Genomic DNA, 25,321 nt, shown 5'->3' on the forward strand with positions numbered 1-25,321 from the left:
TTTCAGTTCAGGTCATTTCAGCCAGCCAGCCATTGTGACAAGAAGCCAGCAAGTCAAGGCATTTGCTGCTTGCTGCTTGCTGCTTGCTGCTGCAGTGTTTGCTATGCAGGCTATTTGGATACAGCTTCAACAGGAGTTTCTTAGGCATCTGCTCGTTCGGACTGAATTAGGCTAGGCAGCAGGCGGCACTCCTGCTCCATGCGAGGAGGAGCTGAAAAGAAAAGAAAGTAAGAAGCCACGCAAAAGAGCAAACAAGACACAGCAAAAAGAAGGAGGCTTTATTTTGTCGTCATTTCATCTTCTTCTTTCTTTGCAAAAGAAAGAGCCAAAAATGCATGTTTGTTTTTTTTCTGTCAGACAGTCATTTGTTTCTATTTTTTGATACAAGCCAAATATCCCCAAAGGGAAGTGCACCGGTCCTGGAGGTACTGCAATACCAGGTCAATGCGTGGAGTGGACAGAGCAAGCTCTTCTTCCATCTCCCTGTTCTAAAAATCCATTTAATATATGGTCCCCAGAATAGGGGACGTATCAGATATTAAACTGATAAGAACAGATACTACACTTGATCTTAGCCAAAAGGCCGAGAAGCGATAACCAGAAATGGGCCCCCGCCTGAGCGCCGCCCCGACGGCCAGGGGCGCTACGCTTTAGGGAGAAGGGCAGAGGGAGCCGCTGGCTGCCCGCTCGCCTCCTCCCCCAGCAGGCCTGCCTCCAGTCCCTCCGCTCCTCCCGACACAGCCCCGGGGAGTCTATGCAGCAGCGGCGGCGACGGACGACGACGGATGCAAAAGCCAAAGACTTTCTATGGAGTAAAGAAAAGCAGCCGCACACACTGCTGGGGGGCCCGCATGGCCAGCAAACAGCCAAAAAGGCACATGCTTCCAGTTCTTTTTCCGGCACCAGGCTTCGTCTGCTTATTTGCATAGGAACCGCCCACTTTTTCTCTGCTAGCCGACTCGTCCGGGCTGCCATGAAACTCAGGCAGCAAGCATGCAAGCAGCCAGTGGCTGGGGCTTTTCAGTTCAGGTCATTTCAGCCAGCCAGCCATTGTGACAAGAAGCCAGCAAGTCAAGGCATTTGCTGCTTGCTGCTTGCTGCTTGCTGCTGCAGTGTTTGCTATGCAGGCTATTTGGATACAGCTTCAACAGGAGTTTCTTAGGCATCTGCTCGTTCGGACTGAATTAGGCTAGGCAGCAGGCGGCACTCCTGCTCCATGCGAGGAGGAGCTGAAAAGAAAAGAAAGTAAGAAGCCACGCAAAAGAGCAAACAAGACACAGCAAAAAGAAGGAGGCTTTATTTTGTCGTCATTTCATCTTCTTCTTTCTTTGCAAAAGAAAGAGCCAAAAATGCATGTTTGTTTTTTTTCTGTCAGACAGTCATTTGTTTCTATTTTTTGATACAAGCCAAATATCCCCAAAGGGAAGTGCACCGGTCCTGGAGGTACTGCAATACCAGGTCAATGCGTGGAGTGGACAGAGCAAGCTCTTCTTCCATCTCCCTGTTCTAAAAATCCATTTAATATATGGTCCCCAGATAGGGGACGTATCAGATATTAAACTGATAAGAAAAGATACTACACTTGATCTTAGCCAAAAGGCCGAGAAGCGATAACCAGAAATGGGCCCCCGCCTGAGCGCCGCCCGACGGCCAGGGGCGCTACGCTTTAGGGAGAAGGGCAGAGGGAGCCGCTGGCTGCCCGCTCGCCTCCTCCCCCAGCAGGCCTGCCTCCAGTCCCTCCGCTCCTCCCGACACAGCCCCGGGGAGTCTATGCAGCAGCGGCGGCGACGACGACGACGGATGCAAAAGCCAAAGACTTTCTATGGAGTAAAGAAAAGCAGCCGCACACACTGCTGGGGGGCCCGCATGGCCAGCAAACAGCCAAAAAGGCACATGCTTCCAGTTCTTTTTCCGGCACCAGGCTTCGTCTGCTTATTTGCATAGGAACCGCCCACTTTTTCTCTGCTAGCCGACTCGTCCGGGCTGCCATGAAACTCAGGCAGCAAGCATGCAAGCAGCCAGTGGCTGGGCTTTTCAGTTCAGGTCATTTCAGCCAGCCAGCCATTGTGACAAGAAGCCAGCAAGTCAAGGCATTTGCTGCTTGCTGCTTGCTGCTTGCTGCTGCAGTGTTTGCTATGCAGGCTATTTGGATACAGCTTCAACAGGAGTTTCTTAGGCATCTGCTCGTTCGGACTGAATTAGGCTAGGCAGCAGGCGGCACTCCTGCTCCATGCGAGGAGGAGCTGAAAAGAAAAGAAAGTAAGAAGCCACGCAAAAGAGCAAACAAGACACAGCAAAAAGAAGGAGGCTTTATTTTGTCGTCATTTCATCTTCTTCTTTCTTTGCAAAAGAAAGAGCCAAAAATGCATGTTTGTTTTTTTTCTGTCAGACAGTCATTTGTTTCTATTTTTTGATACAAGCCAAATATCCCCAAAGGGAAGTGCACCGGTCCTGGAGGTACTGCAATACCAGGTCAATGCGTGGAGTGGACAGAGCAAGCTCTTCTTCCATCTCCCTGTTCTAAAAATCCATTTAATATATGGTCCCCAGATAGGGGACGTATCAGATATTAAACTGATAAGAACAGATACTACACTTGATCTTAGCCAAAAGGCCGAGAAGCGATAACCAGAAATGGGCCCCCGCCTGAGCGCCGCCCGACGGCCAGGGGCGCTACGCTTTAGGGAGAAGGGCAGAGGGAGCCGCTGGCTGCCCGCTCGCCTCCTCCCCCAGCAGGCCTGCCTCCAGTCCCTCCGCTCCTCCCGACACAGCCCCGGGGAGTCTATGCAGCAGCGGCGGCGACGACGACGACGGATGCAAAAGCCAAAGACTTTCTATGGAGTAAAGAAAAGCAGCCGCACACACTGCTGGGGGGCCCGCATGGCCAGCAAACAGCCAAAAAGGCACATGCTTCCAGTTCTTTTTCCGGCACCAGGCTTCGTCTGCTTATTTGCATAGGAACCGCCCACTTTTTCTCTGCTAGCCGACTCGTCCGGGCTGCCATGAAACTCAGGCAGCAAGCATGCAAGCAGCCAGTGGCTGGGCTTTTCAGTTCAGGTCATTTCAGCCAGCCAGCCATTGTGACAAGAAGCCAGCAAGTCAAGGCATTTGCTGCTTGCTGCTTGCTGCTTGCTGCTGCAGTGTTTGCTATGCAGGCTATTTGGATACAGCTTCAACAGGAGTTTCTTAGGCATCTGCTCGTTCGGACTGAATTAGGCTAGGCAGCAGGCGGCACTCCTGCTCCATGCGAGGAGGAGCTGAAAAGAAAAGAAAGTAAGAAGCCACGCAAAAGAGCAAACAAGACACAGCAAAAAGAAGGAGGCTTTATTTTGTCGTCATTTCATCTTCTTCTTTCTTTGCAAAAGAAAGAGCCAAAAATGCATGTTTGTTTTTTTTTCTGTCAGACAGTCATTTGTTTCTATTTTTTGATACAAGCCAAATATCCCCAAAGGGAAGTGCACCGGTCCTGGAGGTACTGCAATACCAGGTCAATGCGTGGAGTGGACAGAGCAAGCTCTTCTTCCATCTCCCTGTTCTAAAAATCCATTTAATATATGGTCCCCAGATAGGGGACGTATCAGATATTAAACTGATAAGAACAGATACTACACTTGATCTTAGCCAAAAGGCCGAGAAGCGATAACCAGAAATGGGCCCCCGCCTGAGCGCCGCCCGACGGCCAGGGGCGCTACGCTTTAGGGAGAAGGGCAGAGGGAGCCGCTGGCTGCCCGCTCGCCTCCTCCCCCAGCAGGCCTGCCTCCAGTCCCTCCGCTCCTCCCGACACAGCCCCGGGGAGTCTATGCAGCAGCGGCGGCGACGACGACGACGGATGCAAAAGCCAAAGACTTTCTATGGAGTAAAGAAAAGCAGCCGCACACACTGCTGGGGGGCCCGCATGGCCAGCAAACAGCCAAAAAGGCACATGCTTCCAGTTCTTTTTCCGGCACCAGGCTTCGTCTGCTTATTTGCATAGGAACCGCCCACTTTTTCTCTGCTAGCCGACTCGTCCGGGCTGCCATGAAACTCAGGCAGCAAGCATGCAAGCAGCCAGTGGCTGGGCTTTTCAGTTCAGGTCATTTCAGCCAGCCAGCCATTGTGACAAGAAGCCAGCAAGTCAAGGCATTTGCTGCTTGCTGCTTGCTGCTTGCTGCTGCAGTGTTTGCTATGCAGGCTATTTGGATACAGCTTCAACAGGAGTTTCTTAGGCATCTGCTCGTTCGGACTGAATTAGGCTAGGCAGCAGGCGGCACTCCTGCTCCATGCGAGGAGGAGCTGAAAAGAAAAGAAAGTAAGAAGCCACGCAAAAGAGCAAACAAGACACAGCAAAAAGAAGGAGGCTTTATTTTGTCGTCATTTCATCTTCTTCTTTCTTTGCAAAAGAAAGAGCCAAAAATGCATGTTTGTTTTTTTTCTGTCAGACAGTCATTTGTTTCTATTTTTTGATACAAGCCAAATATCCCCAAAGGGAAGTGCACCGGTCCTGGAGGTACTGCAATACCAGGTCAATGCGTGGAGTGGACAGAGCAAGCTCTTCTTCCATCTCCCTGTTCTAAAAATCCATTTAATATATGGTCCCCAGATAGGGGACGTATCAGATATTAAACTGATAAGAACAGATACTACACTTGATCTTAGCCAAAAGGCCGAGAAGCGATAACCAGAAATGGGCCCCCGCCTGAGCGCCGCCCGACGGCCAGGGGCGCTACGCTTTAGGGAGAAGGGCAGAGGGAGCCGCTGGCTGCCCGCTCGCCTCCTCCCCCAGCAGGCCTGCCTCCAGTCCCTCCGCTCCTCCCGACACAGCCCCGGGGAGTCTATGCAGCAGCGGCGGCGACGACGACGACGGATGCAAAAGCCAAAGACTTTCTATGGAGTAAAGAAAAGCAGCCGCACACACTGCTGGGGGGCCCGCATGGCCAGCAAACAGCCAAAAAGGCACATGCTTCCAGTTCTTTTTCCGGCACCAGGCTTCGTCTGCTTATTTGCATAGGAACCGCCCACTTTTTCTCTGCTAGCCGACTCGTCCGGGCTGCCATGAAACTCAGGCAGCAAGCATGCAAGCAGCCAGTGGCTGGGCTTTTCAGTTCAGGTCATTTCAGCCAGCCAGCCATTGTGACAAGAAGCCAGCAAGTCAAGGCATTTGCTGCTTGCTGCTTGCTGCTTGCTGCTGCAGTGTTTGCTATGCAGGCTATTTGGATACAGCTTCAACAGGAGTTTCTTAGGCATCTGCTCGTTCGGACTGAATTAGGCTAGGCAGCAGGCGGCACTCCTGCTCCATGCGAGGAGGAGCTGAAAAGAAAAGAAAGTAAGAAGCCACGCAAAAGAGCAAACAAGACACAGCAAAAAGAAGGAGGCTTTATTTTGTCGTCATTTCATCTTCTTCTTTCTTTGCAAAAGAAAGAGCCAAAAATGCATGTTTGTTTTTTTTCTGTCAGACAGTCATTTGTTTCTATTTTTTGATACAAGCCAAATATCCCCAAAGGGAAGTGCACCGGTCCTGGAGGTACTGCAATACCAGGTCAATGCGTGGAGTGGACAGAGCAAGCTCTTCTTCCATCTCCCTGTTCTAAAAATCCATTTAATATATGGTCCCCAGATAGGGGACGTATCAGATATTAAACTGATAAGAACAGATACTACACTTGATCTTAGCCAAAAGGCCGAGAAGCGATAACCAGAAATGGGCCCCCGCCTGAGCGCCGCCCGACGGCCAGGGGCGCTACGCTTTAGGGAGAAGGGCAGAGGGAGCCGCTGGCTGCCCGCTCGCCTCCTCCCCCAGCAGGCCTGCCTCCAGTCCCTCCGCTCCTCCCGACACAGCCCCGGGGAGTCTATGCAGCAGCGGCGGCGACGACGACGACGGATGCAAAAGCCAAAGACTTTCTATGGAGTAAAGAAAAGCAGCCGCACACACTGCTGGGGGGCCCGCATGGCCAGCAAACAGCCAAAAAGGCACATGCTTCCAGTTCTTTTTCCGGCACCAGGCTTCGTCTGCTTATTTGCATAGGAACCGCCCACTTTTTCTCTGCTAGCCGACTCGTCCGGGCTGCCATGAAACTCAGGCAGCAAGCATGCAAGCAGCCAGTGGCTGGGCTTTTCAGTTCAGGTCATTTCAGCCAGCCAGCCATTGTGACAAGAAGCCAGCAAGTCAAGGCATTTGCTGCTTGCTGCTTGCTGCTTGCTGCTGCAGTGTTTGCTATGCAGGCTATTTGGATACAGCTTCAACAGGAGTTTCTTAGGCATCTGCTCGTTCGGACTGAATTAGGCTAGGCAGCAGGCGGCACTCCTGCTCCATGCGAGGAGGAGCTGAAAAGAAAAGAAAGTAAGAAGCCACGCAAAAGAGCAAACAAGACACAGCAAAAAGAAGGAGGCTTTATTTTGTCGTCATTTCATCTTCTTCTTTCTTTGCAAAAGAAAGAGCCAAAAATGCATGTTTGTTTTTTTTCTGTCAGACAGTCATTTGTTTCTATTTTTTGATACAAGCCAAATATCCCCAAAGGGAAGTGCACCGGTCCTGGAGGTACTGCAATACCAGGTCAATGCGTGGAGTGGACAGAGCAAGCTCTTCTTCCATCTCCCTGTTCTAAAAATCCATTTAATATATGGTCCCCAGATAGGGGACGTATCAGATATTAAACTGATAAGAACAGATACTACACTTGATCTTAGCCAAAAGGCCGAGAAGCGATAACCAGAAATGGGCCCCCGCCTGAGCGCCGCCCGACGGCCAGGGGCGCTACGCTTTAGGGAGAAGGGCAGAGGGAGCCGCTGGCTGCCCGCTCGCCTCCTCCCCCAGCAGGCCTGCCTCCAGTCCCTCCGCTCCTCCCGACACAGCCCCGGGGAGTCTATGCAGCAGCGGCGGCGACGACGACGACGGATGCAAAAGCCAAAGACTTTCTATGGAGTAAAGAAAAGCAGCCGCACACACTGCTGGGGGGCCCGCATGGCCAGCAAACAGCCAAAAAGGCACATGCTTCCAGTTCTTTTTCCGGCACCAGGCTTCGTCTGCTTATTTGCATAGGAACCGCCCACTTTTTCTCTGCTAGCCGACTCGTCCGGGCTGCCATGAAACTCAGGCAGCAAGCATGCAAGCAGCCAGTGGCTGGGCTTTTCAGTTCAGGTCATTTCAGCCAGCCAGCCATTGTGACAAGAAGCCAGCAAGTCAAGGCATTTGCTGCTTGCTGCTTGCTGCTTGCTGCTGCAGTGTTTGCTATGCAGGCTATTTGGATACAGCTTCAACAGGAGTTTCTTAGGCATCTGCTCGTTCGGACTGAATTAGGCTAGGCAGCAGGCGGCACTCCTGCTCCATGCGAGGAGGAGCTGAAAAGAAAAGAAAGTAAGAAGCCACGCAAAAGAGCAAACAAGACACAGCAAAAAGAAGGAGGCTTTATTTTGTCGTCATTTCATCTTCTTCTTTCTTTGCAAAAGAAAGAGCCAAAAATGCATGTTTGTTTTTTTTCTGTCAGACAGTCATTTGTTTCTATTTTTTGATACAAGCCAAATATCCCCAAAGGGAAGTGCACCGGTCCTGGAGGTACTGCAATACCAGGTCAATGCGTGGAGTGGACAGAGCAAGCTCTTCTTCCATCTCCCTGTTCTAAAAATCCATTTAATATATGGTCCCCAGATAGGGGACGTATCAGATATTAAACTGATAAGAACAGATACTACACTTGATCTTAGCCAAAAGGCCGAGAAGCGATAACCAGAAATGGGCCCCCGCCTGAGCGCCGCCCGACGGCCAGGGGCGCTACGCTTTAGGGAGAAGGGCAGAGGGAGCCGCTGGCTGCCCGCTCGCCTCCTCCCCCAGCAGGCCTGCCTCCAGTCCCTCCGCTCCTCCCGACACAGCCCCGGGGAGTCTATGCAGCAGCGGCGGCGACGACGACGACGGATGCAAAAGCCAAAGACTTTCTATGGAGTAAAGAAAAGCAGCCGCACACACTGCTGGGGGGCCCGCATGGCCAGCAAACAGCCAAAAAGGCACATGCTTCCAGTTCTTTTTCCGGCACCAGGCTTCGTCTGCTTATTTGCATAGGAACCGCCCACTTTTTCTCTGCTAGCCGACTCGTCCGGGCTGCCATGAAACTCAGGCAGCAAGCATGCAAGCAGCCAGTGGCTGGGCTTTTCAGTTCAGGTCATTTCAGCCAGCCAGCCATTGTGACAAGAAGCCAGCAAGTCAAGGCATTTGCTGCTTGCTGCTTGCTGCTTGCTGCTGCAGTGTTTGCTATGCAGGCTATTTGGATACAGCTTCAACAGGAGTTTCTTAGGCATCTGCTCGTTCGGACTGAATTAGGCTAGGCAGCAGGCGGCACTCCTGCTCCATGCGAGGAGGAGCTGAAAAGAAAAGAAAGTAAGAAGCCACGCAAAAGAGCAAACAAGACACAGCAAAAAGAAGGAGGCTTTATTTTGTCGTCATTTCATCTTCTTCTTTCTTTGCAAAAGAAAGAGCCAAAAATGCATGTTTGTTTTTTTTCTGTCAGACAGTCATTTGTTTCTATTTTTTGATACAAGCCAAATATCCCCAAAGGGAAGTGCACCGGTCCTGGAGGTACTGCAATACCAGGTCAATGCGTGGAGTGGACAGAGCAAGCTCTTCTTCCATCTCCCTGTTCTAAAAATCCATTTAATATATGGTCCCCAGATAGGGGACGTATCAGATATTAAACTGATAAGAACAGATACTACACTTGATCTTAGCCAAAAGGCCGAGAAGCGATAACCAGAAATGGGCCCCCGCCTGAGCGCCGCCCGACGGCCAGGGGCGCTACGCTTTAGGGAGAAGGGCAGAGGGAGCCGCTGGCTGCCCGCTCGCCTCCTCCCCCAGCAGGCCTGCCTCCAGTCCCTCCGCTCCTCCCGACACAGCCCCGGGGAGTCTATGCAGCAGCGGCGGCGACGACGACGACGGATGCAAAAGCCAAAGACTTTCTATGGAGTAAAGAAAAGCAGCCGCACACACTGCTGGGGGGCCCGCATGGCCAGCAAACAGCCAAAAAGGCACATGCTTCCAGTTCTTTTTCCGGCACCAGGCTTCGTCTGCTTATTTGCATAGGAACCGCCCACTTTTTCTCTGCTAGCCGACTCGTCCGGGCTGCCATGAAACTCAGGCAGCAAGCATGCAAGCAGCCAGTGGCTGGGCTTTTCAGTTCAGGTCATTTCAGCCAGCCAGCCATTGTGACAAGAAGCCAGCAAGTCAAGGCATTTGCTGCTTGCTGCTTGCTGCTTGCTGCTGCAGTGTTTGCTATGCAGGCTATTTGGATACAGCTTCAACAGGAGTTTCTTAGGCATCTGCTCGTTCGGACTGAATTAGGCTAGGCAGCAGGCGGCACTCCTGCTCCATGCGAGGAGGAGCTGAAAAGAAAAGAAAGTAAGAAGCCACGCAAAAGAGCAAACAAGACACAGCAAAAAGAAGGAGGCTTTATTTTGTCGTCATTTCATCTTCTTCTTTCTTTGCAAAAGAAAGAGCCAAAAATGCATGTTTGTTTTTTTTCTGTCAGACAGTCATTTGTTTCTATTTTTTGATACAAGCCAAATATCCCCAAAGGGAAGTGCACCGGTCCTGGAGGTACTGCAATACCAGGTCAATGCGTGGAGTGGACAGAGCAAGCTCTTCTTCCATCTCCCTGTTCTAAAAATCCATTTAATATATGGTCCCCAGATAGGGGACGTATCAGATATTAAACTGATAAGAACAGATACTACACTTGATCTTAGCCAAAAGGCCGAGAAGCGATAACCAGAAATGGGCCCCCGCCTGAGCGCCGCCCGACGGCCAGGGGCGCTACGCTTTAGGGAGAAGGGCAGAGGGAGCCGCTGGCTGCCCGCTCGCCTCCTCCCCCAGCAGGCCTGCCTCCAGTCCCTCCGCTCCTCCCGACACAGCCCCGGGGAGTCTATGCAGCAGCGGCGGCGACGACGACGACGGATGCAAAAGCCAAAGACTTTCTATGGAGTAAAGAAAAGCAGCCGCACACACTGCTGGGGGGCCCGCATGGCCAGCAAACAGCCAAAAAGGCACATGCTTCCAGTTCTTTTTCCGGCACCAGGCTTCGTCTGCTTATTTGCATAGGAACCGCCCACTTTTTCTCTGCTAGCCGACTCGTCCGGGCTGCCATGAAACTCAGGCAGCAAGCATGCAAGCAGCCAGTGGCTGGGCTTTTCAGTTCAGGTCATTTCAGCCAGCCAGCCATTGTGACAAGAAGCCAGCAAGTCAAGGCATTTGCTGCTTGCTGCTTGCTGCTTGCTGCTGCAGTGTTTGCTATGCAGGCTATTTGGATACAGCTTCAACAGGAGTTTCTTAGGCATCTGCTCGTTCGGACTGAATTAGGCTAGGCAGCAGGCGGCACTCCTGCTCCATGCGAGGAGGAGCTGAAAAGAAAAGAAAGTAAGAAGCCACGCAAAAGAGCAAACAAGACACAGCAAAAAGAAGGAGGCTTTATTTTGTCGTCATTTCATCTTCTTCTTTCTTTGCAAAAGAAAGAGCCAAAAATGCATGTTTGTTTTTTTTCTGTCAGACAGTCATTTGTTTCTATTTTTTGATACAAGCCAAATATCCCCAAAGGGAAGTGCACCGGTCCTGGAGGTACTGCAATACCAGGTCAATGCGTGGAGTGGACAGAGCAAGCTCTTCTTCCATCTCCCTGTTCTAAAAATCCATTTAATATATGGTCCCCAGATAGGGGACGTATCAGATATTAAACTGATAAGAACAGATACTACACTTGATCTTAGCCAAAAGGCCGAGAAGCGATAACCAGAAATGGGCCCCCGCCTGAGCGCCGCCCGACGGCCAGGGGCGCTACGCTTTAGGGAGAAGGGCAGAGGGAGCCGCTGGCTGCCCGCTCGCCTCCTCCCCCAGCAGGCCTGCCTCCAGTCCCTCCGCTCCTCCCGACACAGCCCCGGGGAGTCTATGCAGCAGCGGCGGCGACGACGACGACGGATGCAAAAGCCAAAGACTTTCTATGGAGTAAAGAAAAGCAGCCGCACACACTGCTGGGGGGCCCGCATGGCCAGCAAACAGCCAAAAAGGCACATGCTTCCAGTTCTTTTTCCGGCACCAGGCTTCGTCTGCTTATTTGCATAGGAACCGCCCACTTTTTCTCTGCTAGCCGACTCGTCCGGGCTGCCATGAAACTCAGGCAGCAAGCATGCAAGCAGCCAGTGGCTGGGCTTTTCAGTTCAGGTCATTTCAGCCAGCCAGCCATTGTGACAAGAAGCCAGCAAGTCAAGGCATTTGCTGCTTGCTGCTTGCTGCTTGCTGCTGCAGTGTTTGCTATGCAGGCTATTTGGATACAGCTTCAACAGGAGTTTCTTAGGCATCTGCTCGTTCGGACTGAATTAGGCTAGGCAGCAGGCGGCACTCCTGCTCCATGCGAGGAGGAGCTGAAAAGAAAAGAAAGTAAGAAGCCACGCAAAAGAGCAAACAAGACACAGCAAAAAGAAGGAGGCTTTATTTTGTCGTCATTTCATCTTCTTCTTTCTTTGCAAAAGAAAGAGCCAAAAATGCATGTTTGTTTTTTTTCTGTCAGACAGTCATTTGTTTCTATTTTTTGATACAAGCCAAATATCCCCAAAGGGAAGTGCACCGGTCCTGGAGGTACTGCAATACCAGGTCAATGCGTGGAGTGGACAGAGCAAGCTCTTCTTCCATCTCCCTGTTCTAAAAATCCATTTAATATATGGTCCCCAGATAGGGGACGTATCAGATATTAAACTGATAAGAACAGATACTACACTTGATCTTAGCCAAAAGGCCGAGAAGCGATAACCAGAAATGGGCCCCCGCCTGAGCGCCGCCCGACGGCCAGGGGCGCTACGCTTTAGGGAGAAGGGCAGAGGGAGCCGCTGGCTGCCCGCTCGCCTCCTCCCCCAGCAGGCCTGCCTCCAGTCCCTCCGCTCCTCCCGACACAGCCCCGGGGAGTCTATGCAGCAGCGGCGGCGACGACGACGACGGATGCAAAAGCCAAAGACTTTCTATGGAGTAAAGAAAAGCAGCCGCACACACTGCTGGGGGGCCCGCATGGCCAGCAAACAGCCAAAAAGGCACATGCTTCCAGTTCTTTTTCCGGCACCAGGCTTCGTCTGCTTATTTGCATAGGAACCGCCCACTTTTTCTCTGCTAGCCGACTCGTCCGGGCTGCCATGAAACTCAGGCAGCAAGCATGCAAGCAGCCAGTGGCTGGGCTTTTCAGTTCAGGTCATTTCAGCCAGCCAGCCATTGTGACAAGAAGCCAGCAAGTCAAGGCATTTGCTGCTTGCTGCTTGCTGCTTGCTGCTGCAGTGTTTGCTATGCAGGCTATTTGGATACAGCTTCAACAGGAGTTTCTTAGGCATCTGCTCGTTCGGACTGAATTAGGCTAGGCAGCAGGCGGCACTCCTGCTCCATGCGAGGAGGAGCTGAAAAGAAAAGAAAGTAAGAAGCCACGCAAAAGAGCAAACAAGACACAGCAAAAAGAAGGAGGCTTTATTTTGTCGTCATTTCATCTTCTTCTTTCTTTGCAAAAGAAAGAGCCAAAAATGCATGTTTGTTTTTTTTCTGTCAGACAGTCATTTGTTTCTATTTTTTGATACAAGCCAAATATCCCCAAAGGGAAGTGCACCGGTCCTGGAGGTACTGCAATACCAGGTCAATGCGTGGAGTGGACAGAGCAAGCTCTTCTTCCATCTCCCTGTTCTAAAAATCCATTTAATATATGGTCCCCAGATAGGGGACGTATCAGATATTAAACTGATAAGAACAGATACTACACTTGATCTTAGCCAAAAGGCCGAGAAGCGATAACCAGAAATGGGCCCCCGCCTGAGCGCCGCCCGACGGCCAGGGGCGCTACGCTTTAGGGAGAAGGGCAGAGGGAGCCGCTGGCTGCCCGCTCGCCTCCTCCCCCAGCAGGCCTGCCTCCAGTCCCTCCGCTCCTCCCGACACAGCCCCGGGGAGTCTATGCAGCAGCGGCGGCGACGACGACGACGGATGCAAAAGCCAAAGACTTTCTATGGAGTAAAGAAAAGCAGCCGCACACACTGCTGGGGGGCCCGCATGGCCAGCAAACAGCCAAAAAGGCACATGCTTCCAGTTCTTTTTCCGGCACCAGGCTTCGTCTGCTTATTTGCATAGGAACCGCCCACTTTTTCTCTGCTAGCCGACTCGTCCGGGCTGCCATGAAACTCAGGCAGCAAGCATGCAAGCAGCCAGTGGCTGGGCTTTTCAGTTCAGGTCATTTCAGCCAGCCAGCCATTGTGACAAGAAGCCAGCAAGTCAAGGCATTTGCTGCTTGCTGCTTGCTGCTTGCTGCTGCAGTGTTTGCTATGCAGGCTATTTGGATACAGCTTCAACAGGAGTTTCTTAGGCATCTGCTCGTTCGGACTGAATTAGGCTAGGCAGCAGGCGGCACTCCTGCTCCATGCGAGGAGGAGCTGAAAAGAAAAGAAAGTAAGAAGCCACGCAAAAGAGCAAACAAGACACAGCAAAAAGAAGGAGGCTTTATTTTGTCGTCATTTCATCTTCTTCTTTCTTTGCAAAAGAAAGAGCCAAAAATGCATGTTTGTTTTTTTTCTGTCAGACAGTCATTTGTTTCTATTTTTTGATACAAGCCAAATATCCCCAAAGGGAAGTGCACCGGTCCTGGAGGTACTGCAATACCAGGTCAATGCGTGGAGTGGACAGAGCAAGCTCTTCTTCCATCTCCCTGTTCTAAAAATCCATTTAATATATGGTCCCCAGATAGGGGACGTATCAGATATTAAACTGATAAGAACAGATACTACACTTGATCTTAGCCAAAAGGCCGAGAAGCGATAACCAGAAATGGGCCCCCGCCTGAGCGCCGCCCGACGGCCAGGGGCGCTACGCTTTAGGGAGAAGGGCAGAGGGAGCCGCTGGCTGCCCGCTCGCCTCCTCCCCCAGCAGGCCTGCCTCCAGTCCCTCCGCTCCTCCCGACACAGCCCCGGGGAGTCTATGCAGCAGCGGCGGCGACGACGACGACGGATGCAAAAGCCAAAGACTTTCTATGGAGTAAAGAAAAGCAGCCGCACACACTGCTGGGGGGCCCGCATGGCCAGCAAACAGCCAAAAAGGCACATGCTTCCAGTTCTTTTTCCGGCACCAGGCTTCGTCTGCTTATTTGCATAGGAACCGCCCACTTTTTCTCTGCTAGCCGACTCGTCCGGGCTGCCATGAAACTCAGGCAGCAAGCATGCAAGCAGCCAGTGGCTGGGCTTTTCAGTTCAGGTCATTTCAGCCAGCCAGCCATTGTGACAAGAAGCCAGCAAGTCAAGGCATTTGCTGCTTGCTGCTTGCTGCTTGCTGCTGCAGTGTTTGCTATGCAGGCTATTTGGATACAGCTTCAACAGGAGTTTCTTAGGCATCTGCTCGTTCGGACTGAATTAGGCTAGGCAGCAGGCGGCACTCCTGCTCCATGCGAGGAGGAGCTGAAAAGAAAAGAAAGTAAGAAGCCACGCAAAAGAGCAAACAAGACACAGCAAAAAGAAGGAGGCTTTATTTTGTCGTCATTTCATCTTCTTCTTTCTTTGCAAAAGAAAGAGCCAAAAATGCATGTTTGTTTTTTTTCTGTCAGACAGTCATTTGTTTCTATTTTTTGATACAAGCCAAATATCCCCAAAGGGAAGTGCACCGGTCCTGGAGGTACTGCAATACCAGGTCAATGCGTGGAGTGGACAGAGCAAGCTCTTCTTCCATCTCCCTGTTCTAAAAATCCATTTAATATATGGTCCCCAGATAGGGGACGTATCAGATATTAAACTGATAAGAACAGATACTACACTTGATCTTAGCCAAAAGGCCGAGAAGCGATAACCAGAAATGGGCCCCCGCCTGAGCGCCGCCCGACGGCCAGGGGCGCTACGCTTTAGGGAGAAGGGCAGAGGGAGCCGCTGGCTGCCCGCTCGCCTCCTCCCCCAGCAGGCCTGCCTCCAGTCCCTCCGCTCCTCCCGACACAGCCCCGGGGAGTCTATGCAGCAGCGGCGGCGACGACGACGACGGATGCAAAAGCCAAAGACTTTCTATGGAGTAAAGAAAAGCAGCCGCACACACTGCTGGGGGGCCCGCATGGCCAGCAAACAGCCAAAAAGGCACATGCTTCCAGTTCTTTTTCCGGCACCAGGCTTCGTCTGCTTATTTGCATAGGAACCGCCCACTTTTTCTCTGCTAGCCGACTCGTCCGGGCTGCCATGAAACTCAGGCAGCAAGCATGCAAGCAGCCAGTGGCTGGGCTTTTCAGTTCAGGTCATTTCAGCCAGCCAGCCATTGTGACAAGAAGCCAGCAAGTCAAGGCATTTGCTGCTTGCTGCTTGCTGCTTGCTGCTGCAGTGTTTGCTATGCAGGCTATTTGGATACAGCTTCAACAGGAGTTTCTTAGGCATCTGCTCGTTCGGACTGAATTAGGCTAGGCAGCAGGCGGCACTCCTGCTCCATGCGAGGAGGAGCTGAAAAGAAAAGAAAGTAAGAAGCCACGCAAAAGAGCAAACAAGACACAGCAAAAAGAAGGAGGCTTTATTTTGTCGTCATTTCATCTTCTTCTTTCTTTGCAAAAGAAAGAGCCAAAAATGCATGTTTGTTTTTTTTCTGTCAGACAGTCATTTGTTTCTATTTTTTGATACAAGCCAAATATCCCCAAAGGGAAGTGCACCGGTCCTGGAGGTACTGCAATACCAGGTCAATGCGTGGAGTGGACAGAGCAAGCTCTTCTTCCATCTCCCTGTTCTAAAAATCCATTTAATATATGGTCCCCAGATAGGGGACGTATCAGATATTAAACTGATAAGAACAGATACTACACTTGATCTTAGCCAAAAGGCCGAGAAGCGATAACCAGAAATGGGCCCCCGCCTGAGCGCCGCCCGACGGCCAGGGGCGCTACGCTTTAGGGAGAAGGGCAGAGGGAGCCGCTGGCTGCCCGCTCGCCTCCTCCCCCAGCAGGCCTGCCTCCAGTCCCTCCGCTCCTCCCGACACAGCCCCGGGGAGTCTATGCAGCAGCGGCGGCGACGACGACGACGGATGCAAAAGCCAAAGACTTTCTATGGAGTAAAGAAAAGCAGCCGCACACACTGCTGGGGGGCCCGCATGGCCAGCAAACAGCCAAAAAGGCACATGCTTCCAGTTCTTTTTCCGGCACCAGGCTTCGTCTGCTTATTTGCATAGGAACCGCCCACTTTTTCTCTGCTAGCCGACTCGTCCGGGCTGCCATGAAACTCAGGCAGCAAGCATGCAAGCAGCCAGTGGCTGGGCTTTTCAGTTCAGGTCATTTCAGCCAGCCAGCCATTGTGACAAGAAGCCAGCAAGTCAAGGCATTTGCTGCTTGCTGCTTGCTGCTTGCTGCTGCAGTGTTTGCTATGCAGGCTATTTGGATACAGCTTCAACAGGAGTTTCTTAGGCATCTGCTCGTTCGGACTGAATTAGGCTAGGCAGCAGGCGGCACTCCTGCTCCATGCGAGGAGGAGCTGAAAAGAAAAGAAAGTAAGAAGCCACGCAAAAGAGCAAACAAGACACAGCAAAAAGAAGGAGGCTTTATTTTGTCGTCATTTCATCTTCTTCTTTCTTTGCAAAAGAAAGAGCCAAAAATGCATGTTTGTTTTTTTTCTGTCAGACAGTCATTTGTTTCTATTTTTTGATACAAGCCAAATATCCCCAAAGGGAAGTGCACCGGTCCTGGAGGTACTGCAATACCAGGTCAATGCGTGGAGTGGACAGAGCAAGCTCTTCTTCCATCTCCCTGTTCTAAAAATCCATTTAATATATGGTCCCCAGATAGGGGACGTATCAGATATTAAACTGATAAGAACAGATACTACACTTGATCTTAGCCAAAAGGCCGAGAAGCGATAACCAGAAATGGGCCCCCGCCTGAGCGCCGCCCGACGGCCAGGGGCGCTACGCTTTAGGGAGAAGGGCAGAGGGAGCCGCTGGCTGCCCGCTCGCCTCCTCCCCCAGCAGGCCTGCCTCCAGTCCCTCCGCTCCTCCCGACACAGCCCCGGGGAGTCTATGCAGCAGCGGCGGCGACGACGACGACGGATGCAAAAGCCAAAGACTTTCTATGGAGTAAAGAAAAGCAGCCGCACACACTGCTGGGGGGCCCGCATGGCCAGCAAACAGCCAAAAAGGCACATGCTTCCAGTTCTTTTTCCGGCACCAGGCTTCGTCTGCTTATTTGCATAGGAACCGCCCACTTTTTCTCTGCTAGCCGACTCGTCCGGGCTGCCATGAAACTCAGGCAGCAAGCATGCAAGCAGCCAGTGGCTGGGCTTTTCAGTTCAGGTCATTTCAGCCAGCCAGCCATTGTGACAAGAAGCCAGCAAGTCAAGGCATTTGCTGCTTGCTGCTTGCTGCTTGCTGCTGCAGTGTTTGCTATGCAGGCTATTTGGATACAGCTTCAACAGGAGTTTCTTAGGCATCTGCTCGTTCGGACTGAATTAGGCTAGGCAGCAGGCGGCACTCCTGCTCCATGCGAGGAGGAGCTGAAAAGAAAAGAAAGTAAGAAGCCACGCAAAAGAGCAAACAAGACACAGCAAAAAGAAGGAGGCTTTATTTTGTCGTCATTTCATCTTCTTCTTTCTTTGCAAAAGAAAGAGCCAAAAATGCATGTTTGTTTTTTTTCTGTCAGACAGTCATTTGTTTCTATTTTTTGATACAAGCCAAATATCCCCAAAGGGAAGTGCACCGGTCCTGGAGGTACTGCAATACCAGGTCAATGCGTGGAGTGGACAGAGCAAGCTCTTCTTCCATCTCCCTGTTCTAAAAATCCATTTAATATATGGTCCCCAGATAGGGGACGTATCAGATATTAAACTGATAAGAACAGATACTACACTTGATCTTAGCCAAAAGGCCGAGAAGCGATAACCAGAAATGGGCCCCCGCCTGAGCGCCGCCCGACGGCCAGGGGCGCTACGCTTTAGGGAGAAGGGCAGAGGGAGCCGCTGGCTGCCCGCTCGCCTCCTCCCCCAGCAGGCCTGCCTCCAGTCCCTCCGCTCCTCCCGACACAGCCCCGGGGAGTCTATGCAGCAGCGGCGGCGACGACGACGACGGATGCAAAAGCCAAAGACTTTCTATGGAGTAAAGAAAAGCAGCCGCACACACTGCTGGGGGGCCCGCATGGCCAGCAAACAGCCAAAAAGGCACATGCTTCCAGTTCTTTTTCCGGCACCAGGCTTCGTCTGCTTATTTGCATAGGAACCGCCCACTTTTTCTCTGCTAGCCGACTCGTCCGGGCTGCCATGAAACTCAGGCAGCAAGCATGCAAGCAGCCAGTGGCTGGGCTTTTCAGTTCAGGTCATTTCAGCCAGCCAGCCATTGTGACAAGAAGCCAGCAAGTCAAGGCATTTGCTGCTTGCTGCTTGCTGCTTGCTGCTGCAGTGTTTGCTATGCAGGCTATTTGGATACAGCTTCAACAGGAGTTTCTTAGGCATCTGCTCGTTCGGACTGAATTAGGCTAGGCAGCAGGCGGCACTCCTGCTCCATGCGAGGAGGAGCTGAAAAGAAAAGAAAGTAAGAAGCCACGCAAAAGAGCAAACAAGACACAGCAAAAAGAAGGAGGCTTTATTTTGTCGTCATTTCATCTTCTTCTTTCTTTGCAAAAGAAAGAGCCAAAAATGCATGTTTGTTTTTTTTCTGTCAGACAGTCATTTGTTTCTATTTTTTGATACAAGCCAAATATCCCCAAAGGGAAGTGCACCGGTCCTGGAGGTACTGCAATACCAGGTCAATGCGTGGAGTGGACAGAGCAAGCTCTTCTTCCATCTCCCTGTTCTAAAAATCCATTTAATATATGGTCCCCAGATAGGGGACGTATCAGATATTAAACTGATAAGAACAGATACTACACTTGATCTTAGCCAAAAGGCCGAGAAGCGATAACCAGAAATGGGCCCCCGCCTGAGCGCCGCCCGACGGCCAGGGGCGCTACGCTTTAGGGAGAAGGGCAGAGGGAGCCGCTGGCTGCCCGCTCGCCTCCTCCCCCAGCAGGCCTGCCTCCAGTCCCTCCGCTCCTCCCGACACAGCCCCGGGGAGTCTATGCAGCAGCGGCGGCGACGACGACGACGGATGCAAAAGCCAAAGACTTTCTATGGAGTAAAGAAAAGCAGCCGCACACACTGCTGGGGGGCCCGCATGGCCAGCAAACAGCCAAAAAGGCACATGCTTCCAGTTCTTTTTCCGGCACCAGGCTTCGTCTGCTTATTTGCATAGGAACCGCCCACTTTTTCTCTGCTAGCCGACTCGTCCGGGCTGCCATGAAACTCAGGCAGCAAGCATGCAAGCAGCCAGTGGCTGGGCTTTTCAGTTCAGGTCATTTCAGCCAGCCAGCCATTGTGACAAGAAGCCAGCAAGTCAAGGCATTTGCTGCTTGCTGCTTGCTGCTTGCTGCTGCAGTGTTTGCTATGCAGGCTATTTGGATACAGCTTCAACAGGAGTTTCTTAGGCATCTGCTCGTTCGGACTGAATTAGGCTAGGCAGCAGGCGGCACTCCTGCTCCATGCGAGGAGGAGCTGAAAAGAAAAGAAAGTAAGAAGCCACGCAAAAGAGCAAACAAGACACAGCAAAAAGAAGGAGGCTTTATTTTGTCGTCATTTCATCTTCTTCTTTCTTTGCAAAAGAAAGAGCCAAAAATGCATGTTTGTTTTTTTTCTGTCAGACAGTCATTTGTTTCTATTTTTTGATACAAGCCAAATATCCCCAAAGGGAAGTGCACCGGTCCTGGAGGTACTGCAATACCAGGTCAATGCGTGGAGTGGACAGAGCAAGCTCTTCTTCCATCTCCCTGTTCTAAAAATCCATTTAATATATGGTCCCCAGATAGGGGACGTATCAGATATTAAACTGATAAGAACAGATACTACACTTGATCTTAGCCAAAAGGCCGAGAAGCGATAACCAGAAATGGGCCCCCGCCTGAGCGCCGCCCGACGGCCAGGGGCGCTACGCTTTAGGGAGAAGGGCAGAGGGAGCCGCTGGCTGCCCGCTCGCCTCCTCCCCCAGCAGGCCTGCCTCCAGTCCCTCCGCTCCTCCCGACACAGCCCCGGGGAGTCTATGCAGCAGCGGCGGCGACGACGACGACGGATGCAAAAGCCAAAGACTTTCTATGGAGTAAAGAAAAGCAGCCGCACACACTGCTGGGGGGCCCGCATGGCCAGCAAACAGCCAAAAAGGCACATGCTTCCAGTTCTTTTTCCGGCACCAGGCTTCGTCTGCTTATTTGCATAGGAACCGCCCACTTTTTCTCTGCTAGCCGACTCGTCCGGGCTGCCATGAAACTCAGGCAGCAAGCATGCAAGCAGCCAGTGGCTGGGCTTTTCAGTTCAGGTCATTTCAGCCAGCCAGCCATTGTGACAAGAAGCCAGCAAGTCAAGGCATTTGCTGCTTGCTGCTTGCTGCTTGCTGCTGCAGTGTTTGCTATGCAGGCTATTTGGATACAGCTTCAACAGGAGTTTCTTAGGCATCTGCTCGTTCGGACTGAATTAGGCTAGGCAGCAGGCGGCACTCCTGCTCCATGCGAGGAGGAGCTGAAAAGAAAAGAAAGTAAGAAGCCACGCAAAAGAGCAAACAAGACACAGCAAAAAGAAGGAGGCTTTATTTTGTCGTCATTTCATCTTCTTCTTTCTTTGCAAAAGAAAGAGCCAAAAATGCATGTTTGTTTTTTTTCTGTCAGACAGTCATTTGTTTCTATTTTTTGATACAAGCCAAATATCCCCAAAGGGAAGTGCACCGGTCCTGGAGGTACTGCAATACCAGGTCAATGCGTGGAGTGGACAGAGCAAGCTCTTCTTCCATCTCCCTGTTCTAAAAATCCATTTAATATATGGTCCCCAGATAGGGGACGTATCAGATATTAAACTGATAAGAACAGATACTACACTTGATCTTAGCCAAAAGGCCGAGAAGCGATAACCAGAAATGGGCCCCCGCCTGAGCGCCGCCCGACGGCCAGGGGCGCTACGCTTTAGGGAGAAGGGCAGAGGGAGCCGCTGGCTGCCCGCTCGCCTCCTCCCCCAGCAGGCCTGCCTCCAGTCCCTCCGCTCCTCCCGACACAGCCCCGGGGAGTCTATGCAGCAGCGGCGGCGACGACGACGACGGATGCAAAAGCCAAAGACTTTCTATGGAGTAAAGAAAAGCAGCCGCACACACTGCTGGGGGGCCCGCATGGCCAGCAAACAGCCAAAAAGGCACATGCTTCCAGTTCTTTTTCCGGCACCAGGCTTCGTCTGCTTATTTGCATAGGAACCGCCCACTTTTTCTCTGCTAGCCGACTCGTCCGGGCTGCCATGAAACTCAGGCAGCAAGCATGCAAGCAGCCAGTGGCTGGGCTTTTCAGTTCAGGTCATTTCAGCCAGCCAGCCATTGTGACAAGAAGCCAGCAAGTCAAGGCATTTGCTGCTTGCTGCTTGCTGCTTGCTGCTGCAGTGTTTGCTATGCAGGCTATTTGGATACAGCTTCAACAGGAGTTTCTTAGGCATCTGCTCGTTCGGACTGAATTAGGCTAGGCAGCAGGCGGCACTCCTGCTCCATGCGAGGAGGAGCTGAAAAGAAAAGAAAGTAAGAAGCCACGCAAAAGAGCAAACAAGACACAGCAAAAAGAAGGAGGCTTTATTTTGTCGTCATTTCATCTTCTTCTTTCTTTGCAAAAGAAAGAGCCAAAAATGCATGTTTGTTTTTTTTCTGTCAGACAGTCATTTGTTTCTATTTTTTGATACAAGCCAAATATCCCCAAAGGGAAGTGCACCGGTCCTGGAGGTACTGCAATACCAGGTCAATGCGTGGAGTGGACAGAGCAAGCTCTTCTTCCATCTCCCTGTTCTAAAAATCCATTTAATATATGGTCCCCAGATAGGGGACGTATCAGATATTAAACTGATAAGAACAGATTTTTTTTTTTTTTAAATGTTTATTCACATTTCAAAATATTTACAAACAGTAAATAAGAAAACATTTCAACAAATAAATCATTGTTACTTCACACAATCAAACATTCTAAAAACTAACAGAAAATCCCTATTTCTTAATTTCCGAAAACATTACCATCAGTAAATAAAATACCTTTCCATCAGCCTGAATTTACAATCGTAAACCTCCCCCACACAATCTTTTCAAAAAAACCTTTCACATTATTTACAGTAAATAGCAATTTTTCCACATAATACATTCCACATTTACAAGACCATTACATTTTGTACATACATAAAAATCAAATTTCCAATTTAAACATTTCCACCACTGTTAAACACACATTTCATAATTTCCCTTTACCTCCTTTGTCTACTACTTTGCTCTTCTTTTATCTAAAAACTCCCTTCTATTCTTCTTTTCTGCCTCAAGCTCCTCTGGCGACATTTTTTGCTTCAGGTCTAATAACCTCTCTAACTCCCTTACTCTTTGGTCTATCCCCCCATAAGGGCTTGTATCCTGTATCATTTTATACCATACTTCTACCTCTCCTACTTTCTCCTCTACCTCCTTTTTTTTTTTTTCTAAAAATTCCTGTTTTTTTTCCATTTCCCAATTTGTTTTGAAAACCTCTTCCACTTTTTCCCCACTCAATCCACTAACCATCACTTTCTCTTTTTCCCCAACTATCTGACTACATATTTCTACAATTTTCTTCTGTTCTACCATCATTTTCCCCTCCATTTTCCTTGCTACCTCCTGTTTTGAAAAAACTTTTGAGGATCCCCCTGTCTCCATAGCTTCCATCTTACTAGAACTTTCTTCCTCGCTTTCGCTCCTACTTGTCCCCCCAACTTTCCTTAGTTTCACCTCTTTGCCTTGATCCATCTGCTCTTCTTCCTCACTACAACTATCCGAATCATTTTCACTACTTTCTTCCATGTCTTCCATTTCTTTCTCTAATATTCTTTCACAGTTTTCTAATTCCTTATTTATAGCATGCTCTGCAGCTTTTGCTTTTTCTCTGCTTTTCTCCGAAGTATCCTTTCCTACTATTTCTTTCTTCTCTTTTATCCATTTATCCAAGTGCCTGTTGTACTTTCCTTTCCATCTTTTAACACAATCCTCATAGGTCCATTTTTTCCCTATCGCTCTTTGTCTTCCCTGCTCTTCTCTTTCTTCTATACTCACACCACTTCCGATTTTTTTATTTTTCCCTTTTCCTCTGCTTACACTTTCAAAAGAGGTACTTACCTCCCCCCCTTTCTCATTTGTACTTGTTCCTATTACTTCCTGACTTTGCGTTTTGAATATGGCAGGATAACCTATCAAGTCATCCGAGGCTGCTTTCACTACACATCCCTCTCTCCTTGGGCCCACTTTCTCCTCTTTTCCTTCTTCTAGAACCTCTTCCTTTGCCTCTTTCCCTTCTCTTGCCTTATTTTCTGAGTTTAAAGGTTTTTCCTCCATACTTGCTACTTCTATTTCTTTCTGTTCTTTCCCTAAGTCCCCCACCACCTCTTGTATTTTCTCTAGAACTTTATACGTTCCTTCTTCCTGCCTGTCTTCCAGGGTCTCTTCCACCACTGTCACTTCTGTAAGCTTCACGAAATCTTGTACTTCCTCCTCACTAATTTCCTCAGTTTCTCCTAGTATATATTCCTCCTCTTCTCCTTTAAAATCTGCTCTACCCTCCTTTACCTCCACCCACTGCAAACCTTCTGTTTTCAATTCCTCATATTTCTCTTTAGTAATATTTTTCCTTTGACTCATTAATTTTTCCAAACTCTGTATCATTTGTTGCTCTGAACTCCCTTTATGTTGCTTCCTAAATATTTTAACCCAAAACTCTACTTCCCCTACTGCCTTATCAAATTCCTCCATTTTTTTTGTTAGATCTTTTCCATATTTTTTCACTACCCTCTCTACCTTTTCTCTAGGCCCCACTCTCTCCTCCTCCCCTTGGCCTTCCTTCACATCTCTACTGTCCACTTCTTGTTTACGCTTTTGGGGTTTTTTCCCCCCAATTGTAATCTCCATCCCCTCCTCCTGCTGTTCTACCCCAACATTCCTTCCCTCACTCTGTGTGTCTTGAACCTCCATACTATCTGCCCAATTTTGCTCAGACATGCTCAGAGACTCTGCCACCCCATTCCCCATCAAGATCTGGCCACCTTCACCCCCCTCTCCCTTTCCCCCAACAAAGCTTTGGGCAATATTGTCCAAAAGAAAATCTTCCTCTTTTTTCTCCAGGTCCTCTCCCTCTTGGCTTGCCACATCCGTGTCCTCCCCTCCTGCAGCTTGAGCATAGCTCCTTTTCTTGCACTGTCGTGCCAAATGTCCTCTTACCCCACACACATCACATTTCTTTGGGATCTTACAATAGGCCGCCGTATGGCCTTCCTCGCCGCAATTGCGACACACCATCTCAGTCTTTTCACACTTTTCTCTTGTGTGTCCATAACGAAAACATTTCCTACAATAAGTAGGTTGTCCTGGGTAGAAAAGAAAACCCCTGTTTCCGGCAATACTAAAGCTGGCCGGAGGGTGCATCACTCCCCCCACCCCCGTCGAGTCTGCTTTGAACCGCACCCAATACCGTCTCTTACCATTGTACATTTTATAAGGGTTATACAACTCTTCTCCCCCTCTCACTTCCATGCAGTACCTCTTTAAAAAAAGAAAAATATCTTCTTTCCGTGCATAGGGGTTATACATATGCACCACAACTGGTCTCATCTCCAGCATAAAACTTGGTCCCAAGCTGATTCCACGCATGTTCTCATCCAAAGCCATCTCTTTGCACCTTTCGTAGGCACACAGGCAATCCGCATCTTCAAAAAGGGTCAGATCGTAGATCCCTTGTTTCTGGAAATCCTGCAGACACATCACTTTTGTTGCTGCCAAACCGATCACTCCATTCAGAATCGTCTCCACGAAAAACGTCAGGCTGACTCGCTGTCTCTCCGCCTCTGCTACCAGGAACCGAAGCGTATTCCTCATATGAGCTCCAGACGCCATTGTCTCAGCTCTCCTTGTCCGCTCTCAAGCTCGGGTGCGGCGCCCCCACAGCAGCAAGGGACTTAAGCCCTTTCGGGCGATGTCCCAAGGCCAAGGCGCCGGCCCCTTACTCTCCGTCTCGTGCTCGCCCTCCGAATCGCACAGGATGTTGTACCTCCCCAATAGCTACAATACGGCTTAAGACCCCAGAGGGGCCGATGCCGCAAGGCCGAGGAAGCACTATCCCTGCTGGCCCTCTGACTTCGACACTTGGTCTTAGCCAAAAGGCCGAGAAGCGATAACCAGAAATGGGCCCCCGCCTGAGCGCCGCCCGACGGCCAGGGGCGCTACGCTTTAGGGAGAAGGGCAGAGGGAGCCGCTGGCTGCCCGCTCGCCTCCTCCCCCAGCAGGCCTGCCTCCAGTCCCTCCGCTCCTCCCGACACAGCC

The 25,321-nt window shown here is 50.5% G+C and overlaps 22 non-coding genes across 22 annotated transcripts; all 22 read right to left on the reverse strand.

The window, feature by feature from the left end:
* Nucleotides 1-403: 403 nt before the first annotated feature.
* Nucleotides 404-595, reverse strand: LOC142476341 (U2 spliceosomal RNA). Its single transcript, XR_012791593.1, has one exon. It is a non-coding gene; the product is annotated as a U2 spliceosomal RNA (small nuclear RNA).
* Nucleotides 596-1,421: 826 nt separating this feature from the next.
* LOC142476340 (U2 spliceosomal RNA) lies at nt 1,422-1,612 on the reverse strand. The gene has a single exon (XR_012791592.1). It is a non-coding gene; the product is annotated as a U2 spliceosomal RNA (small nuclear RNA).
* An 823-nt stretch (nt 1,613-2,435) lies between these two features.
* On the reverse strand, nt 2,436-2,626 carry LOC142476331 (U2 spliceosomal RNA). The gene has a single exon (XR_012791584.1). It is a non-coding gene; the product is annotated as a U2 spliceosomal RNA (small nuclear RNA).
* An 824-nt stretch (nt 2,627-3,450) lies between these two features.
* On the reverse strand, nt 3,451-3,641 carry LOC142476356 (U2 spliceosomal RNA). The gene has a single exon (XR_012791607.1). It is a non-coding gene; the product is annotated as a U2 spliceosomal RNA (small nuclear RNA).
* An 823-nt stretch (nt 3,642-4,464) lies between these two features.
* On the reverse strand, nt 4,465-4,655 carry LOC142476368 (U2 spliceosomal RNA). Its single transcript, XR_012791618.1, has one exon. It is a non-coding gene; the product is annotated as a U2 spliceosomal RNA (small nuclear RNA).
* An 823-nt stretch (nt 4,656-5,478) lies between these two features.
* LOC142476380 (U2 spliceosomal RNA) lies at nt 5,479-5,669 on the reverse strand. Its single transcript, XR_012791630.1, has one exon. It is a non-coding gene; the product is annotated as a U2 spliceosomal RNA (small nuclear RNA).
* An 823-nt stretch (nt 5,670-6,492) lies between these two features.
* Nucleotides 6,493-6,683, reverse strand: LOC142476392 (U2 spliceosomal RNA). Its single transcript, XR_012791641.1, has one exon. It is a non-coding gene; the product is annotated as a U2 spliceosomal RNA (small nuclear RNA).
* Nucleotides 6,684-7,506: 823 nt separating this feature from the next.
* LOC142476337 (U2 spliceosomal RNA) lies at nt 7,507-7,697 on the reverse strand. Its single transcript, XR_012791590.1, has one exon. It is a non-coding gene; the product is annotated as a U2 spliceosomal RNA (small nuclear RNA).
* An 823-nt stretch (nt 7,698-8,520) lies between these two features.
* On the reverse strand, nt 8,521-8,711 carry LOC142476347 (U2 spliceosomal RNA). The gene has a single exon (XR_012791598.1). It is a non-coding gene; the product is annotated as a U2 spliceosomal RNA (small nuclear RNA).
* An 823-nt stretch (nt 8,712-9,534) lies between these two features.
* On the reverse strand, nt 9,535-9,725 carry LOC142476348 (U2 spliceosomal RNA). Its single transcript, XR_012791599.1, has one exon. It is a non-coding gene; the product is annotated as a U2 spliceosomal RNA (small nuclear RNA).
* Nucleotides 9,726-10,548: 823 nt separating this feature from the next.
* On the reverse strand, nt 10,549-10,739 carry LOC142476349 (U2 spliceosomal RNA). Its single transcript, XR_012791600.1, has one exon. It is a non-coding gene; the product is annotated as a U2 spliceosomal RNA (small nuclear RNA).
* An 823-nt stretch (nt 10,740-11,562) lies between these two features.
* LOC142476350 (U2 spliceosomal RNA) lies at nt 11,563-11,753 on the reverse strand. The gene has a single exon (XR_012791601.1). It is a non-coding gene; the product is annotated as a U2 spliceosomal RNA (small nuclear RNA).
* An 823-nt stretch (nt 11,754-12,576) lies between these two features.
* LOC142476351 (U2 spliceosomal RNA) lies at nt 12,577-12,767 on the reverse strand. Its single transcript, XR_012791602.1, has one exon. It is a non-coding gene; the product is annotated as a U2 spliceosomal RNA (small nuclear RNA).
* An 823-nt stretch (nt 12,768-13,590) lies between these two features.
* On the reverse strand, nt 13,591-13,781 carry LOC142476352 (U2 spliceosomal RNA). Its single transcript, XR_012791603.1, has one exon. It is a non-coding gene; the product is annotated as a U2 spliceosomal RNA (small nuclear RNA).
* An 823-nt stretch (nt 13,782-14,604) lies between these two features.
* Nucleotides 14,605-14,795, reverse strand: LOC142476353 (U2 spliceosomal RNA). Its single transcript, XR_012791604.1, has one exon. It is a non-coding gene; the product is annotated as a U2 spliceosomal RNA (small nuclear RNA).
* Nucleotides 14,796-15,618: 823 nt separating this feature from the next.
* LOC142476354 (U2 spliceosomal RNA) lies at nt 15,619-15,809 on the reverse strand. Its single transcript, XR_012791605.1, has one exon. It is a non-coding gene; the product is annotated as a U2 spliceosomal RNA (small nuclear RNA).
* An 823-nt stretch (nt 15,810-16,632) lies between these two features.
* LOC142476355 (U2 spliceosomal RNA) lies at nt 16,633-16,823 on the reverse strand. The gene has a single exon (XR_012791606.1). It is a non-coding gene; the product is annotated as a U2 spliceosomal RNA (small nuclear RNA).
* Nucleotides 16,824-17,646: 823 nt separating this feature from the next.
* Nucleotides 17,647-17,837, reverse strand: LOC142476357 (U2 spliceosomal RNA). Its single transcript, XR_012791608.1, has one exon. It is a non-coding gene; the product is annotated as a U2 spliceosomal RNA (small nuclear RNA).
* An 823-nt stretch (nt 17,838-18,660) lies between these two features.
* On the reverse strand, nt 18,661-18,851 carry LOC142476358 (U2 spliceosomal RNA). Its single transcript, XR_012791609.1, has one exon. It is a non-coding gene; the product is annotated as a U2 spliceosomal RNA (small nuclear RNA).
* An 823-nt stretch (nt 18,852-19,674) lies between these two features.
* On the reverse strand, nt 19,675-19,865 carry LOC142476359 (U2 spliceosomal RNA). The gene has a single exon (XR_012791610.1). It is a non-coding gene; the product is annotated as a U2 spliceosomal RNA (small nuclear RNA).
* Nucleotides 19,866-20,688: 823 nt separating this feature from the next.
* On the reverse strand, nt 20,689-20,879 carry LOC142476360 (U2 spliceosomal RNA). The gene has a single exon (XR_012791611.1). It is a non-coding gene; the product is annotated as a U2 spliceosomal RNA (small nuclear RNA).
* Nucleotides 20,880-21,702: 823 nt separating this feature from the next.
* Nucleotides 21,703-21,895, reverse strand: LOC142476346 (U2 spliceosomal RNA). Its single transcript, XR_012791597.1, has one exon. It is a non-coding gene; the product is annotated as a U2 spliceosomal RNA (small nuclear RNA).
* Between the last annotated feature and the right edge of the window lie 3,426 nt (nt 21,896-25,321).

This window comes from Ascaphus truei, unplaced genomic scaffold (genome assembly GCF_040206685.1).
Source record: "Ascaphus truei isolate aAscTru1 unplaced genomic scaffold, aAscTru1.hap1 HAP1_SCAFFOLD_1573, whole genome shotgun sequence".
NCBI classification, from domain to species: Eukaryota; Metazoa; Chordata; class Amphibia; order Anura; family Ascaphidae; genus Ascaphus; species Ascaphus truei.